Consider the following 13,704-nt stretch of genomic DNA (forward strand, 5'->3'; position numbering starts at 1 on the left):
GTCTACTGTGAGGTAAAAACATTACTGTTAGTTGGTAATATTGCACCTGAGCTAGGCAACCAGAACTATTAAAGACTTTCGGAGTCCTTAATGACAGATACATACCTCAAAAATGTATCAACATAGAAGTAGGGTCCTTGGACTTTTAAAGTTCAACTTCAAAATTTTCCAACTTGAACTGCTGTGTGATTGTATTTAAGTTACTTAAAGTTTCTGTGCCTTAGTGTCTCCAAACGTAAAAAAAAAAAAAAAAGGGAGATAATAATAGTCATAGTAGCTTCTTCAAAAGTAGATTATGAGGAGGTACTATGTATGCTAAAAAGCTTAGAACCGTGCTTAACCCGTAGTAAGAGTTCTAAAGGTTGCCTATTATTATTATGGGGCTTGCCTGCCAAGATTTATAATTCTCACATCTCTGATGGAGCTTTCTCTCTCAAACCACAAAAGCAGGGTAAAGGCAAGCACCCATGTTTTTAACCTACTTGACATGTTTCATGTTAGGCTGCTCAGTGTTAAAAATATGTCGTTCAGTAATGTTGCATTTGGCTGCTATAATCAAGTTATTTGAATTGGGATGTGTTTATAGCATGTCATTAATCTTTCTGAAGGAACAGTTTCCTGTTTCAAAATTATGCAATTTGTATTCCTAATGGTTATTATTATTATAATAATAAATTATAGTCATGTTTTAAATGTTACTAACCTTTATTTAGAAGTTAAAGTGACGTGCTTACTAATTCTCTTACATGATTTCTTGTCTCTGAAATATTGTTCATCTTTGGGTCTGTGCTCAGTCCATTGTTTTTACTTAGATGCTCATGGTGTAAGTTACCCATTGTATGCTAAAAAAAAAATCCCAAATTTGATTTCCAGCCCTGAAGGGAGCTGGTATTTCTGATCCAGCTAGATAGGTTTCTTATTGGCATCGCCACATGCATATTCCACTAACAACTCTAATTTTCTATGTCTAAAATATTAATAACAATCTGACCAATTTACCCAAAGATAAAGGGCTTTGTCTTTTTCTCTCTCTGGAACTACGTTTATTTTGAATACATTCTCCTGTGAACCATTCTTTTAAGTGCATTATCCTGAATTGAGCCTTGGCAAAGGCCAGACTGTCTATCAGACATCACGTAAGTCTCACTCTTGAGGTGTGATTAGGTTTTATAAATGCAACTCTCAATAGTTTTAGGTTTTGTCATAATAGCATGTTACCAGCAGAGGGAGATAGTTTCTTACAATTTTGTTATATTTTGCAATGAGCCTTAACAAAGGAATTAGTTGGGCATTCCTGGGACTAAATTTTCTAGGAAGCCAGAAAGGTAGAGATCTTGAAGATCATCCGAGAGGATGCTACAAAGGAAACAGCCTTTGTGTCACCAAAAGAGCAATCAATCTGGAGGCCAGGCCTAGTAAATCAAATAGGCTCCTGTAACCTTGGGCAAGTCCCTTCCTCATCTGTAGAATGGAAAGATGGGACTAAATAAGCTTCAAAATTGAGGAAGTGGTAGTTTCTTTCTCAGGGGAAAGCCCCCTGCAGTGGCAGAGACCCTAAAACATGAGCTTCTTTTTCTTGTAAAATATGTTTGATACATCATTTATGTTTGGAACTTAGAGACTTGCACTCAGAACAGCAGGCACTCAGAACAAATACACCACAAAAAACCACTCTGATTGATATGTGATGGGAATATAAGAACAAAGACCATAGGGAGAAAAATTTCCACCTGATGTATAAACTAAGATTATATGAACTGTTGTGTTAAGAAATAAATGGCACCCTGGCCGGTTCAGTGGTTAGAGCGTTGGCCTTGGACCAAAGGGTCAAACCCCCCCCCCCCCCAAGAAAACCCCAATGGACAAAATATCCTCAGTGAGGATTAAAACTACTTTAAAAAATATTAAATATTTTTAATATTTAAAATGCATGTACCCTGTTTCCCCAAAATAAGACAGTGTCTTATATTAGTTTTTTCTCCCAAAGTTGCACTAGGTCTTATTTTCGGAGGATGTCTTATTTTTGGGGAAACACGGTATGTGCTTTTTGCCCCAGTAATTGCATTTCTAGTAAATTTTTCTGTAGATACATTTGCTAGGTATAACAAAAATATAAGTATATTCATTGCTACTTTGTTTATAATCACATGGAGACAAAATAAATGTTTATTACTAGAAGATTTGTTTTAAAGATATATGGTATCACCATACAAAAGAATAGAATGAAATTAGTTAACAAAATTTGGATGGTTCCAAGTATGCTGACATCAAATGACCTGAAGGACTATACTTCAAAAAGAAGAAAAAAAAAAGCAAGATAAAGAGTATTATGTATAGTTTGCTGCTACTTTACGTGTATTTATTTATATGTGTGTTTGTGTATGCAAGTCTGGAAAGATATCAGGAATTTGTAACAGTAGTCATCTCAGTGCAGGAAAGAAGTTTACTAAGTAGCTAGTGAATAGGGACATAATTTTTAAAAAGTATTATTATTATTATTATTATTATTATTATTATTTTGTCCTGGCTGGTGTGGCTCAATTGGTTGGATGTCATCCTGTAAACTAAAATTTGCTGGTTCCATTTCCGGTCAGGGCACATGCCTGGATTGCGTGCTCAGTTCTCTGGAGGGGCTATGGGGGAAGCAGCTGATCAAGATTCTCTCTCATCATTGATGTTTCTGTCTCTCTCTTCCTCTCAGAAATCAATAAAAACGTACTAAAAAAAAAAAAAGGAGGTATTTCTTTGCTCCTGATTATAGCACTGTTAGCACCGTGGAATGTCTGTAAATATGTTTTTATAATTCTGTGTAAAGTTTGTGTAAAGACAAATGAAACCAGTCCATGGCTCATGATGGAATTCAGAAGAAATTAGAGGGGGAGGTGGAATGAGTGTCTGTTCTCAGCAGGCCAGTCTGGTGCTCAGACTTTTAGACTCATTGTAAGTTTCCACTGCCAACACAAGAACAAAGCATGTGACTTATCAATGCGTAGCATGACATCATTCAAGACTCATGCTAGCCTAGGAACCTAGACCCAGAAGCTCAGAGAGCCTCACCTCGCCTAGCCTGGCCAGCGAGAACAACCTGGACTAGAGCCTAGCCTAGTTGATGGAGGACAGCCTGTCCTTGAAGTTTAGTCTAGCCTGGAAGCCACAGAGCCTAGTCTCGGGGCCTCAGAGAGCTGAGCCTAGTTGATCCTTGGGGCCTTGGGAGCCAAGCCTAACCAAGGAACTTAGCCTAACCAAGTAAGGACATCCTGGCCTCGGAGCTTCGCCTAACCTCTGAACCTAGACTAGCCTCTGAGCCCAGCTTTGCCTCTCAGTAGACTGTAGGGGCCCTTCATGAGGGCAGTGATTTTTATTTTTATTTTCAAAATATATTCTATTGATTTTTGTACAGAGAGAAAGAGCAAGGGATAGAGAGTTAGAAACATCCATGAGAGAGAATCATTGATCAGCTGCCTCTTGCACACTCCCTACTGGGGATATGCCCGCAACTAAGGTACATGCCCTTGACTGGAATCGAACCTGGGACCTTTCAGTCCGCAGGCTGATGCTCTATCCACTGAGCCAAACCGGTTTCATCTGGACAACGATTTTTAAAGTTTCATTTATCACATAGCACATGTGATACTACATGTATCACACGGTTTGGCACATTGTAGGTACTCACTAAATATTTGACTGCCTGCCCTCTTAGTTGTTAAATTCCCAGTTCATGCATTCATTCATTAAATATTTCGTGATTCCCTACTGTGTGCCAGTCTCTATAGTAGGTGATAAAATAGTGAAGAAAACAGACAAAAATTCCTGCTGTCTTTGATCTAGGAGATTCAGGATGAAGTGGTTCAGTATTTGAACCTGATCTAACATGATCCAGCAGTTCCAAACCTAACGAGTCAGAATCCCTAGGGAGCTTTAGAAATAGTGTGAGGCAGGTTCTAAGATGGGCCCTAGAACCAACATTTTTACAAGGAAGCACTTAATATTAATAGCTCGTCCAGTGTTTGTAACATGGAGCTCTCCATTAGAGGTGATGGGACTGGTCACACAGATTTAGTGATTTCTAGAGGTGGGATGACTCAAGTTTGCTCATTAGTGCAATGCTCTCCCAATTTGAAAGGGTACTTGGTTCTGATCCAGCCTGGTGTCCCAAGAAATATTCCAGAAGGTCCATTTTATCCCAGGGTGGTGGGCTGGCACCTCAAGGTTCCTTTGTAGCAAGGGCTTCTGTAATCTCTGGCATTTCCTTGGACCACTTGCTGCCTCGATGGATTCATGAAGATTCTCACCTACACACCAGATTGCTACCGAGGAAGGGGTATTTTGTTGGACCTTGCTCTCTGGCCTGGGGATAGCGATAGAGGAAAGTACAAGGAGCTGGAGAACCAGATAAGCCTGAATTCAAATCCTATTCTGCCTCCTGTCCCTTAAGGTGTGTGGCCTTGGGAAAAGGAGATATTTTTTTGCGCCTGTTTACTCATCTGAAAAAAATGGAGTTAGTCACACGTCTGTTTTCTGCAGGCCAGTGGTGGTTACAGTTAAGGGAGGCTTCGCTTGCACAACCAAGGAACTGAATTTCCCTCCAGGTTACATCCAATAGCACGTCCGACTGACTTCCACATCTGGCCCCCAGGCGTTCAGATGGGTGAATTCTTGCCAAACATCACGGTCTCAAGCCAGTTGCCCCCGGCATTGAGAAGAAGGGTGGGTGCTGACCTGGGGTAGGCTCTAGAGACCCCCAGGAGGAAAAAGGACGCGGAAGCTCGACGTTTCTTCTCTCCAACTGCGCTCCGCGAAGCTGGTCCCGTTCCCAGGAGATCCCCAGCCCGGGCCACGCCCCTTTCCCATAAGGCCCCGCCCCGGCCGCCGACGTGGGTGCGCGCGCGTGTCCTCCGCGCTAGGCCCCGCGCATGCGCACTCCGCGCTGTCTTCTCCGGGCCAGAGCAGCCCCGGCGGCGGCGGCGGCGTTTGAGTGGAGGAAGATGGCGGCTCCGGGCGGCTCGGGGTCTGGCCCGCTGTGAGGAACCCCCCGAGTGCGGCAAGCACGGCCTGAGGCGGAGCGCCTCTGCTCTGGCCCTGCCCGGGCTCCCTCACCGCTGTCGTCAGCGGAGCTAACCCGAGAGCGTGGCGCGGGCTGGGCCAGGTGAGGTCTCTCCCCTCCCGGGGCCGCGGCTGGGAGCTGGCGCCTCCTGCCCTTTATGCCCGGGGCCCGCAGCGGGCAGTGGGCACCCCGGGGCCCGCGCAGGCTCTGCTTCCCGCGCGGGGGTCGGTGCCGGCTGGGCGGGAGACCCTGCAGTCGTCATCCTCGGCCTCTCTCTGGGTTAGGCGAGGAGGAGAGCCCCTTCCCTCCAGCCATTGGGATGGGAGCGAGCCCGGCCCCTTTCCTCCAGGGTGGTTCTCCCCCTCCCCGGGGCGGCCCCTACGGGGTGGGAGACCTGGGCCAGGATGGCTGTGGGGACGGACGGCAGGTAGTCTTTCCCCGCCCCCGAATCTTGAACGCTTGGCCCGAGAAGCCGGAGTCCGTACCTTCCCAAATTGGGGCTGCGGCGCCGCGAAGGGAAGGTTTTGGAATTGGCCTAGAAAAATAAAACAATAAAACACAAGCACCTACCCCTTAGCTTCCCGAATATGTCCGTCCCCACCCCCAGCGACGTGGGGGCCGTGGGCTCCGCGGTTGAGATAAGCAATCCACATTGTGACAGGGCAGCCCTCTGCTGAGAGGCGTCTGGGCACTGGGAACGGTGGAGGGTGGGAATGGATTTGTAAACGAATTAAAAAAAAGAAAAAGAAAAAAGGGTCTTCCTAGTCCCCGCAGAGTAACTTCCGTGCTGATGAAGTCCTCGCTCATTTGAAACCTTTGGATGGTTAAGATTTGGGGGAACCCGTGGCGTGTTGTCTGTAAAACCTCCCGAATTTTACTAGGGAAAAGAAAAGCTTCGTTTCTTAATTGCCACGCTTTTGGACTTTTCTGTGGCAGGATTCGGATTGCGCTGGATGAATATTCAGACCAATTACCCGGTTCTCCCTTGCTGGCAGGGACCTTGTTCGATGCTTGTTCTTTCTTTTTTTTTTTTTTTTTTTTTTTTTGAGAACAACTTTTTGTTGTTCAAATGCTAATTGGAAAGGCTGATGTCGTTTTCGGTTTGACGTCTTGTGGTCTTTTTCTTGAGGGGTGATGTGGCCTCAGTTGGAATTGTGTGGGGGATGAGGAAGGGGATGGCTTTGGGTTGGACACGCCAAATACCTTTTGTAACTTCAGTGTGTTTTGCTGTGCTTTAAGTGATGACGTCATGTGGAAAGGATAATTTAAGAGGAAGTGCCATCTTTTGGATTTGAACATTCAAAATTCACTCTGTAGCTTTTACAGTGAATAATGATGCTCTGTGTCAAGTTTCTAACTTTGATTCTATTCATCTGTTTTATCTGATTGGGTGTCCTTTCATTTGTATGTAGTTATTTTATACCCTCTGAGTGCTTTCGACATGCCCGGTGTAAATATATTACTCAACCTACATTGATCCAGGGGTGTTTTGTCTATTTTATAAAGCTTTTAATTGTTAAAATGACAACTGTTAGCTTAATATCAGTGATTTTACCTTTTCTTAAAACCATCTATCTCCATAGAGATTTATAGCTTTTCTTAGTGCCTTTGCCTATTTCTTAGTGCCTTTGCCTAGGACATAAATCTGAACCAACAACTTCTCCATCTTCGAAAATTGGAGAGTCACTCTCTATTTCAATTTGCTAATAATAAAGAGTCATGAAATTAATGCAGTAAAACATCCTGGTGGTTTGATATTATGCTTCTTGGCATACTGAGTTGCATTGTTGTGCTAAATCATCATCAGGTATTGATGCAACTTCATGACAATCATGACATCATTCACTCTCCAGCATTTTGCCTTTGTAATTCCTTCCCTTCTCAAAAAAGAACAGGGCCAGGAAAAATAGCTTAGAATGCTTCTTAATGTCTGGTTTCCAGAAGACCCTTCCTTAAACACTACGTTATGTAGTTAAAACCCTTCCGTAAAGTTTGAAGCTGCGTGATTCCTACCTGTGGTGAAGAGCCAGCACAGAACATACTAGCAAGTCCTCTGGGTTTTACAAGAATATTGGAAGTCTCAAGGAGATGTCATCACAATGATGAGTAAACGTGATTATCTTTGTGGTCTCAGGGTGGTGTAGTTCAGTGAATGAACAACTATAAAAACAAAAGCCATTTGGTTAAATAATGCCCTTCCCACTTCACAAGGTTGTTTTGTGGCTCAAAAAAGATAATGTTTGTAAAACTGCTTTGTAAAATAAAAGGCCAATGTAAGCTTGATTATTCAATAATCTGTTATGAAAACACCTATCTAGGGCCCTCTGTATGCTGGGCATTTAGGAAAGTAGGTACTAATGATTCTAAGACCATACAGCTGTTGGACTTAGGTTGTCCACAGTCTAGTTTAGGGGTGTCGAACTCAATCAGAGAAGGGGCCAAAATCTAAAATCCAGCCTAAATCGCGGGCCGAATGGTTTACTGAACAGTTATAAACTGTCATTGTGATGGAAACGCAGCGGAGTGCAGTGATGACAGCGCGGTGCGGGCCACATTGCAAGGCCTGGCGGGACTGATTTGGCCCGCAGGCCTTGTGTTTGACACATGTGGTCTAGTTGGTGAGCCAGACAAGGAGACCAGTAAGGTACTGTATATCTGCTATATCTATCTATATCTATCTATCTATCTATCTTATCTATCTAAAGTAATATGCAAATTGACTAGACAATGGAACAACTGGTCAGCTATGATGCTGACCACCAGGGGGCTGGCGCTCAACACAGGAGCTGCCCCCAGCCCACAGGCCCCAATTGCCCAGTGGGGAATTGGGAATGGGGTTGGGTGGCAGCAGTCCCAGGTGGCGCAGGGCCTGATTGCCCTGCCAGTTGCTCCATACTCAGAGGGCAGGGAGATTGACCCTGATTGCAGGACAGGCCTAGGGACCCTACCCGTGCATGAATTTCGTGCACTGGGCCACTCGTTCTAGTATGAGAAATGCCCTGAATCCAACCCACCAAGAATTCCCAGTGCCTTTCCTATTATTCTGCAGAAAAATTTGCCTTTTGTAAGTGATTTGCTTTTTATAAAAAGCTTTTTAAAAATTATATCATTTTCTCCTTTTATTCATTCACTGTCATGACACTTCCCACACAGTATGCTCCAGTTATGGTTTTTGCATTCTCAAAAATCCAAAAGTCTAGGGAGAACCTTTCTGAGAGTGAGTCATACACTCAGGCAACTAACACAAACATTGCAGTTGCAATTAAAATATCTCAGATTATTGAATGGTGTTACCTTAGAGTGATGCTGCTTTTGTTTTTGTTTTATAAACTAGCATAAGAAACACTATATGATTTTAATTTGATCATATTTAATGTTTAGTTATCACTCAGAATGTTGACTGTAAATAGTTATTAGTACTGTTTCCTCCCAAGTAAGTAAAATAAGTAAAAGTTGGGTGAATGACTGCTTAAGCCAGAGCTATATTAAACTATTTTATAGAATCTGTGTGAATTGAAGCTGAGTATCTCTGATAATGAACTTCTGTGTCCCATTACAAGTTTCTTATCTTAGTGCTGTGGTAGTTTTATAATTAATTTTAATCTTGTTGCCTACATTGTAAAAATATTGTATGAGTTTTTGGATTGAATGAAATCTTTAAATGATGAGTCTTAGTTGAACAAGTACAATCTGTGACTTAACTGAAAATGAATGCTTAATTGTTGTGTTTGACAGAAAAGTGGAGGGGATGTGTTTGTTCATTTTCTATAGTAATAGGTTGTTAATATGTTAAAGTTAAATTGGAGGCAGTATCCCCATCTTATGGGTGGAAAAACTGAAGGAGAGAAATTAAGTAATTGGCTTTGTCACACAGTTATAAGTGTCAGAATCAGGACTGACCACAAAATGTGCAAGCCAGAGTCAATGCATGTCATTGCTGCATCACCCTGTTTTTTTCAGTGTTAAGAGTAGCCTTGCTGGGTTCTAATTTTCAAATCTAAGAGACTTACCCAATATATAGGGTAGGGTCCCTTGGCCTGCCCGGTGATCCGGGCCATCTGTTGGATGACCAGTGGGCAGGGCGATCCCCCCTTCCCTCACTGGCACCCACCTTGGCCGGCCCTGCTCCTCAACCACTGCCCCCCAACCACTGCCGTGGTCTCTTCCCTCTCCGCTGGGGCAGCTCCTGCATTGAGCATCTGGCCCTTGGTGATCAGTGCAAATCATAGCGACCTGTCGCTTGTTGTTTGATCCACTTGCATATTAGAGTTTTATTATATGCTAGAGGCCCGATGCACTAAGATTCATGCAAGAATGGCCTGCCTTCTGGCACTGCCTTCACTCTGGCTTGAGCCCCCTTTTTGCCTTCCCACGCTGCTCAGAGGACTGGAGTGGCTGGGGTGGTGCCGAATGCCTGAAAGTGTAGGGGCAAATGTCCTGCCCTTCCCCAGCTGCTTGGTGCCTGTTTATGCAAATTAACCCACCAGCTTTGTTGTGTTAATTTGCATACTCACTCCTGATTGGCTGGTGGGCATCATGAATGTATGGTCAATTAACATGTTGCTCTTTTATTAGTGTAGATGTCTTGTAAAATTATTGTATGTTTAATTTTGCCTTTCCTTACTCATGCTTCTGTTGGAAAGCACATTTGCTTTTTTTTTTTTTTTTTTTTTTTTTTTTGTCCTTAGCTAAGGATACATTTTTATTGATTTTAGAGAGAGTGGGAGAGATAGAACATAGATGTTAGAGAGAAACGTTGATCATATGCCTCTCCTATGCTCCCAACTAGGGATTAAACCCACAACCTTTTGGTATATGGGGTGATGCTCCAACCAACTGAATCACCCAGCCAGGGCAACACATTTGCTCTTAATTCTGATTTTTCTGTATTAAATTTCTACCTTTTATTTTATTTTTTAATTGATTTTAGAGAGAGACAGAGACAAACATAAATTTGTTGTTCCACTTACTTATGAATTCATTGGTTGATTTTTGAATGTATCATGACTATGGATTGAGCTTGTAACCTTTTTATTTATTTATTTATTTGTTTTTTTAAATTAAATTATTATCTGTGTACATATTTTAACATTGCCCCCCCATACATACCCTCCCTCCCCAGAGTTTTGGGTCCATTGGTTGTACTTATATGCATGTATACAAGTCCTTTGGTTGATCTCTTATCTCCCCCAGATCTCCTTACCCTCCCTGCTATAATTTGATAGTCTTGAGCCTGTTACCTTTAATTTGTAAAGTTTCTTCCAAGTTTTTATTTTTTTCTAGTGTTGCTGTCTGTGTTTTGTTTCAAAGATGGAAGTTTCTTGTGGTGTTGTGATGCTTGTTAATATATATATATATATAAATGAAAAATATGCAGATATCTTATATAATAAAGAGCTAATATATGCAAATGGTCATCACATTGTCTTGCTGTAAGGGCTTAGACACTCAACACCTGGGAGAGAGATATGGGGACCAGCCATACTCAAATGAGCTCACTAGAGTGGAACAGGGACCAGCCAGGCACAAATGAGCTTGCAAGAGAAGAATGGGGACCAGCCAAGTTGCGGCCTGGGAGAGGGACAAGCTGCCCCCCCTGGAGCCCAGGTGCCAGCTCCTGCAGCCCAGGAGAGGGACAAGTTGCCCATGCCATGGTCCTGGGCACCTGCGGCTGAGGCCCAGGCAAAGCTGACCACCCACAGTCCCCTGCAGCTGTGGCCTGGGAAAGGCCACATGCCCATGGTCCCCTGTGGCTGCAGCCAGCCTGGGCGAAGCTGGCTTGGGTCATGGGTGCCTGTGATTGGCTGGAGGAGGGAATCCTGGGTCCTGGGTGCAGGGCAAAGCAGAGGTGGTTAGGGGCGATCAGGACAGTAGTGGCAATCAGGCAGGCAGGCAGAGGTGGTTAGGGGCTATCAGGCAGGCAGAAGTAGTTAGGGACGGTCAGACAGGCAGGCAGAGGGGTTAGGGGCAATCAGGCAGGCAGGCAACCAGCTAGGAGCCAGCAGTTCTGGATTTCGAGAGGCCTTTGGATATCTCCCGAGGGGTCTGATTGGAGAGTGTGTAGGACATGGCACCCCCCCTCCCTTGTGCACGAATTTTGTGCACTGGGCCTCTATTATGTAAAGCAATAGTTACTTGAGAAAAATTTTATTACTCTGGACAGTAACTTAACTTAGACAGTAACTTATTTTCTCTTGTCTTCTGGTAATATATAGGTTTGAGGTAGTTCATTTAATTTTTATAAAGGTAAGCAAGTTTAAGTTTTAGCTATTATTAGAATATTTAATACTTAGGGTACTTTTTATTTCAACTACTTTAAGGAATTCCCTAGTATGGCATACTTCTCCAAATTTTTGTTTCCTTTATTCACTTTAACTGTTTAACTTGTGTTGTGATTTAGAGAGTAAGAAATCTTTTCCAGAACGATCCTTTTGTTGCATTGTTAGGAGAATTAGGAGAAAGATTGATGTTAGTTATGAATTCATAAATATAGTTTTACTAAATGTTGCCTCTTCTATCTGCTGGCTTTTCAGATGAAAGTCAAAGGAAAGTGAAATTTATTCTTCTATCTCAGTATTTCTTAAAGCTTTTTTTAAAACTAGTTAGCCTTGCTGTTTCTTGTCCAAAAGCATCAGTCTTGGCTTGTCTTAGGATCAAGCAGTATTGTGTTTGCAAGACTGCTTTCTTAGCTTTCGCTGAGATATGTTCCTCCCTCCCTCCGCATGGCCAGGGTGCGGGACGCTGGGCTCTCATTGCCATCTTTGTGACGGATTGATGGTTAATTTGCATATTACCCTTTTATTAGATAGGAATTTGCAATCTTTTGTGACACTGTGTACTCATGATGTCAGATTTTTTACTATAATTTGATGCCTTTGTTAACGTGAAAGTCCTAGATCTTTGCATTGTAAATGTTTCCCTTTACACTTAGTTACAGCCATTAGTCTTTTTGACACTGAAGTTAGGCCACTGTAAGTCTCTTCTTCAAGTTGATGTGTCTTTTTGACATGCCCACATTGGTCTTTGGGATGTTTTCTGTCACAACAAGATATCTCAGATTCACCTTGTACTCTCCCCATCCTTGACCTGAAATCAGTCATTTTCTTAGGAAGACCAAGTTGTTTTTTTACAGGGACTTCCATTAGAAATCAAGCTCATTGCTGTTAGGTCTTTATTATTTCTAGATACTTTCAGTGGTAGAGCTAGAAAAGATGTTTTTTAGAAATCAGAACTTTATGTTGATAATTCCAATTTAAAATGTTTATTGATTTTTAGAGAGGGAGAGAGGTAGAAACATCTACCAGCTGCCTCCTCTATGCCACACTGGCCAGGCTTGATATTTCCAGTTTATTTTGAACTGCAGGGCTCTCCCCCCCCCCCCCCTTTATATTTATATTTGTTTCTCTTTCCTTAAACTGATATGTATATTATTTTATATATTAAGTTAAACAATTATTTTATTGCTTGAGTACATAGATATTTTATGCAATCAGCTCAGAGGCTACAGAAGACTCATATTTCCAGTTGTGGGGGAGGACTCGCTTGGTCTTACAATATTGAGCCAACCAGTGAATATGGCCCTTGATCAGAATCAGATAGAATTTAGCATCCTTATCCTTTCTGTTTCTCTCAAGATGCTTTTGAACTGTAACAACTTAAAAAAAATACATTTTATTCTTTTTTTTACAGAGAGGAAGGGAGAGGGATAGAATTAGAAACATGATGAGAGAGAAACATCAATCAGCTGCCCCCTACACACCCCCCACTGGGATGTGCCTGCAACCAAGGTACATGCCCTTGACCGAAATCGAACCTGGGACCCTTGAGTCCGCAGGCCGATGCTCTGTCCACTGAGCCAAACCTGTCAGGGTGTAACAACTTTCTTAATTAAATGGTAGAGATCCTCAGGACTTTTTAGACTTAAGAATTCTCAAGATCTTATTGCCTGTCACAAAACTTGTGCAATACTATGTGTATCTCTCAAGATCACACCAATTTGTGAGGGAGTCAGGCCCTTCTTGACCAGTTTGTAGATCTGCTCCTTCATATTGTCAGATGTCACTTTCAGCCAGGTGGGGATGCTGGGGCAGTAGGGCAGAACTGATTGGGACAGGCCCTTCCTGAGAGTATGCATGCGACCTATGATGGCGGCAGACTGGCAGTGGAAAAGAGGTAAACTGAAAATCTTGACTTTTAGTATTGTTCACATTTATTTGCTTTATCCTACAATACATAAGTGCTGTCTTTTGTGTGTGTTTTTGTTAATCCTCACCCGAGGATATTTTTCCATTGATTTTTAGAGAGATTGGAAGGGAGAGGGAGAGATAGAAAGAAACATCTCTGTGAGAGAGACACATCGATTGGTTGCCTCCTGCACACACCCCAACCAGGTCCTGGAAATCTGCACCTAAGGTACATGACTTTGACTGGAATAGAACCTGGGACCCTTTAGTCCACAGGCCGATGCTCTATTCTCTGAGCCACACCAAGTAGGGCAGTGCTGTTGTTTTTATTGATTTGAGGGAGAGAGAGAGACAGAGAAAAATATCAATTTGTTGTTCTACTTACTTATGCATTCATTGTTGTTTCTTACATGTGCTCTAACCAGGGATCGAACCCACAACCTTGGCGTATTGGGACAATGCTCCAACCAGCTGAGC

The 13,704-nt window shown here is 42.8% G+C and overlaps 1 protein-coding gene and 1 pseudogene across 4 annotated transcripts in view; one reads left to right on the forward strand and one right to left on the reverse strand.

Moving 5' to 3' along the window:
- Positions 1 to 4,917: 4,917 nt before the first annotated feature.
- The window catches only part of FBXO42 (F-box protein 42), a 70,935-nt gene continuing 62,148 nt past the window's right edge, over positions 4,918 to 13,704 (forward strand). For all 4 annotated transcript variants that reach the window (XM_036444571.2, XM_036444570.2, XM_045585163.1 and 1 more), the window contains exon 1: positions 4,918 to 5,146. The gene's annotated coding sequence lies outside the window, so the exon portion shown is untranslated. The remainder of the gene's footprint in view (positions 5,147 to 13,704) is intronic.
- Positions 12,511 to 13,212, reverse strand: LOC118722722 (annotated as a pseudogene).

Source organism: Pipistrellus kuhlii, unplaced genomic scaffold (assembly GCF_014108245.1).
Source record: "Pipistrellus kuhlii isolate mPipKuh1 unplaced genomic scaffold, mPipKuh1.p scaffold_m20_p_2, whole genome shotgun sequence".
Taxonomy (NCBI): Eukaryota; Metazoa; Chordata; class Mammalia; order Chiroptera; family Vespertilionidae; genus Pipistrellus; species Pipistrellus kuhlii.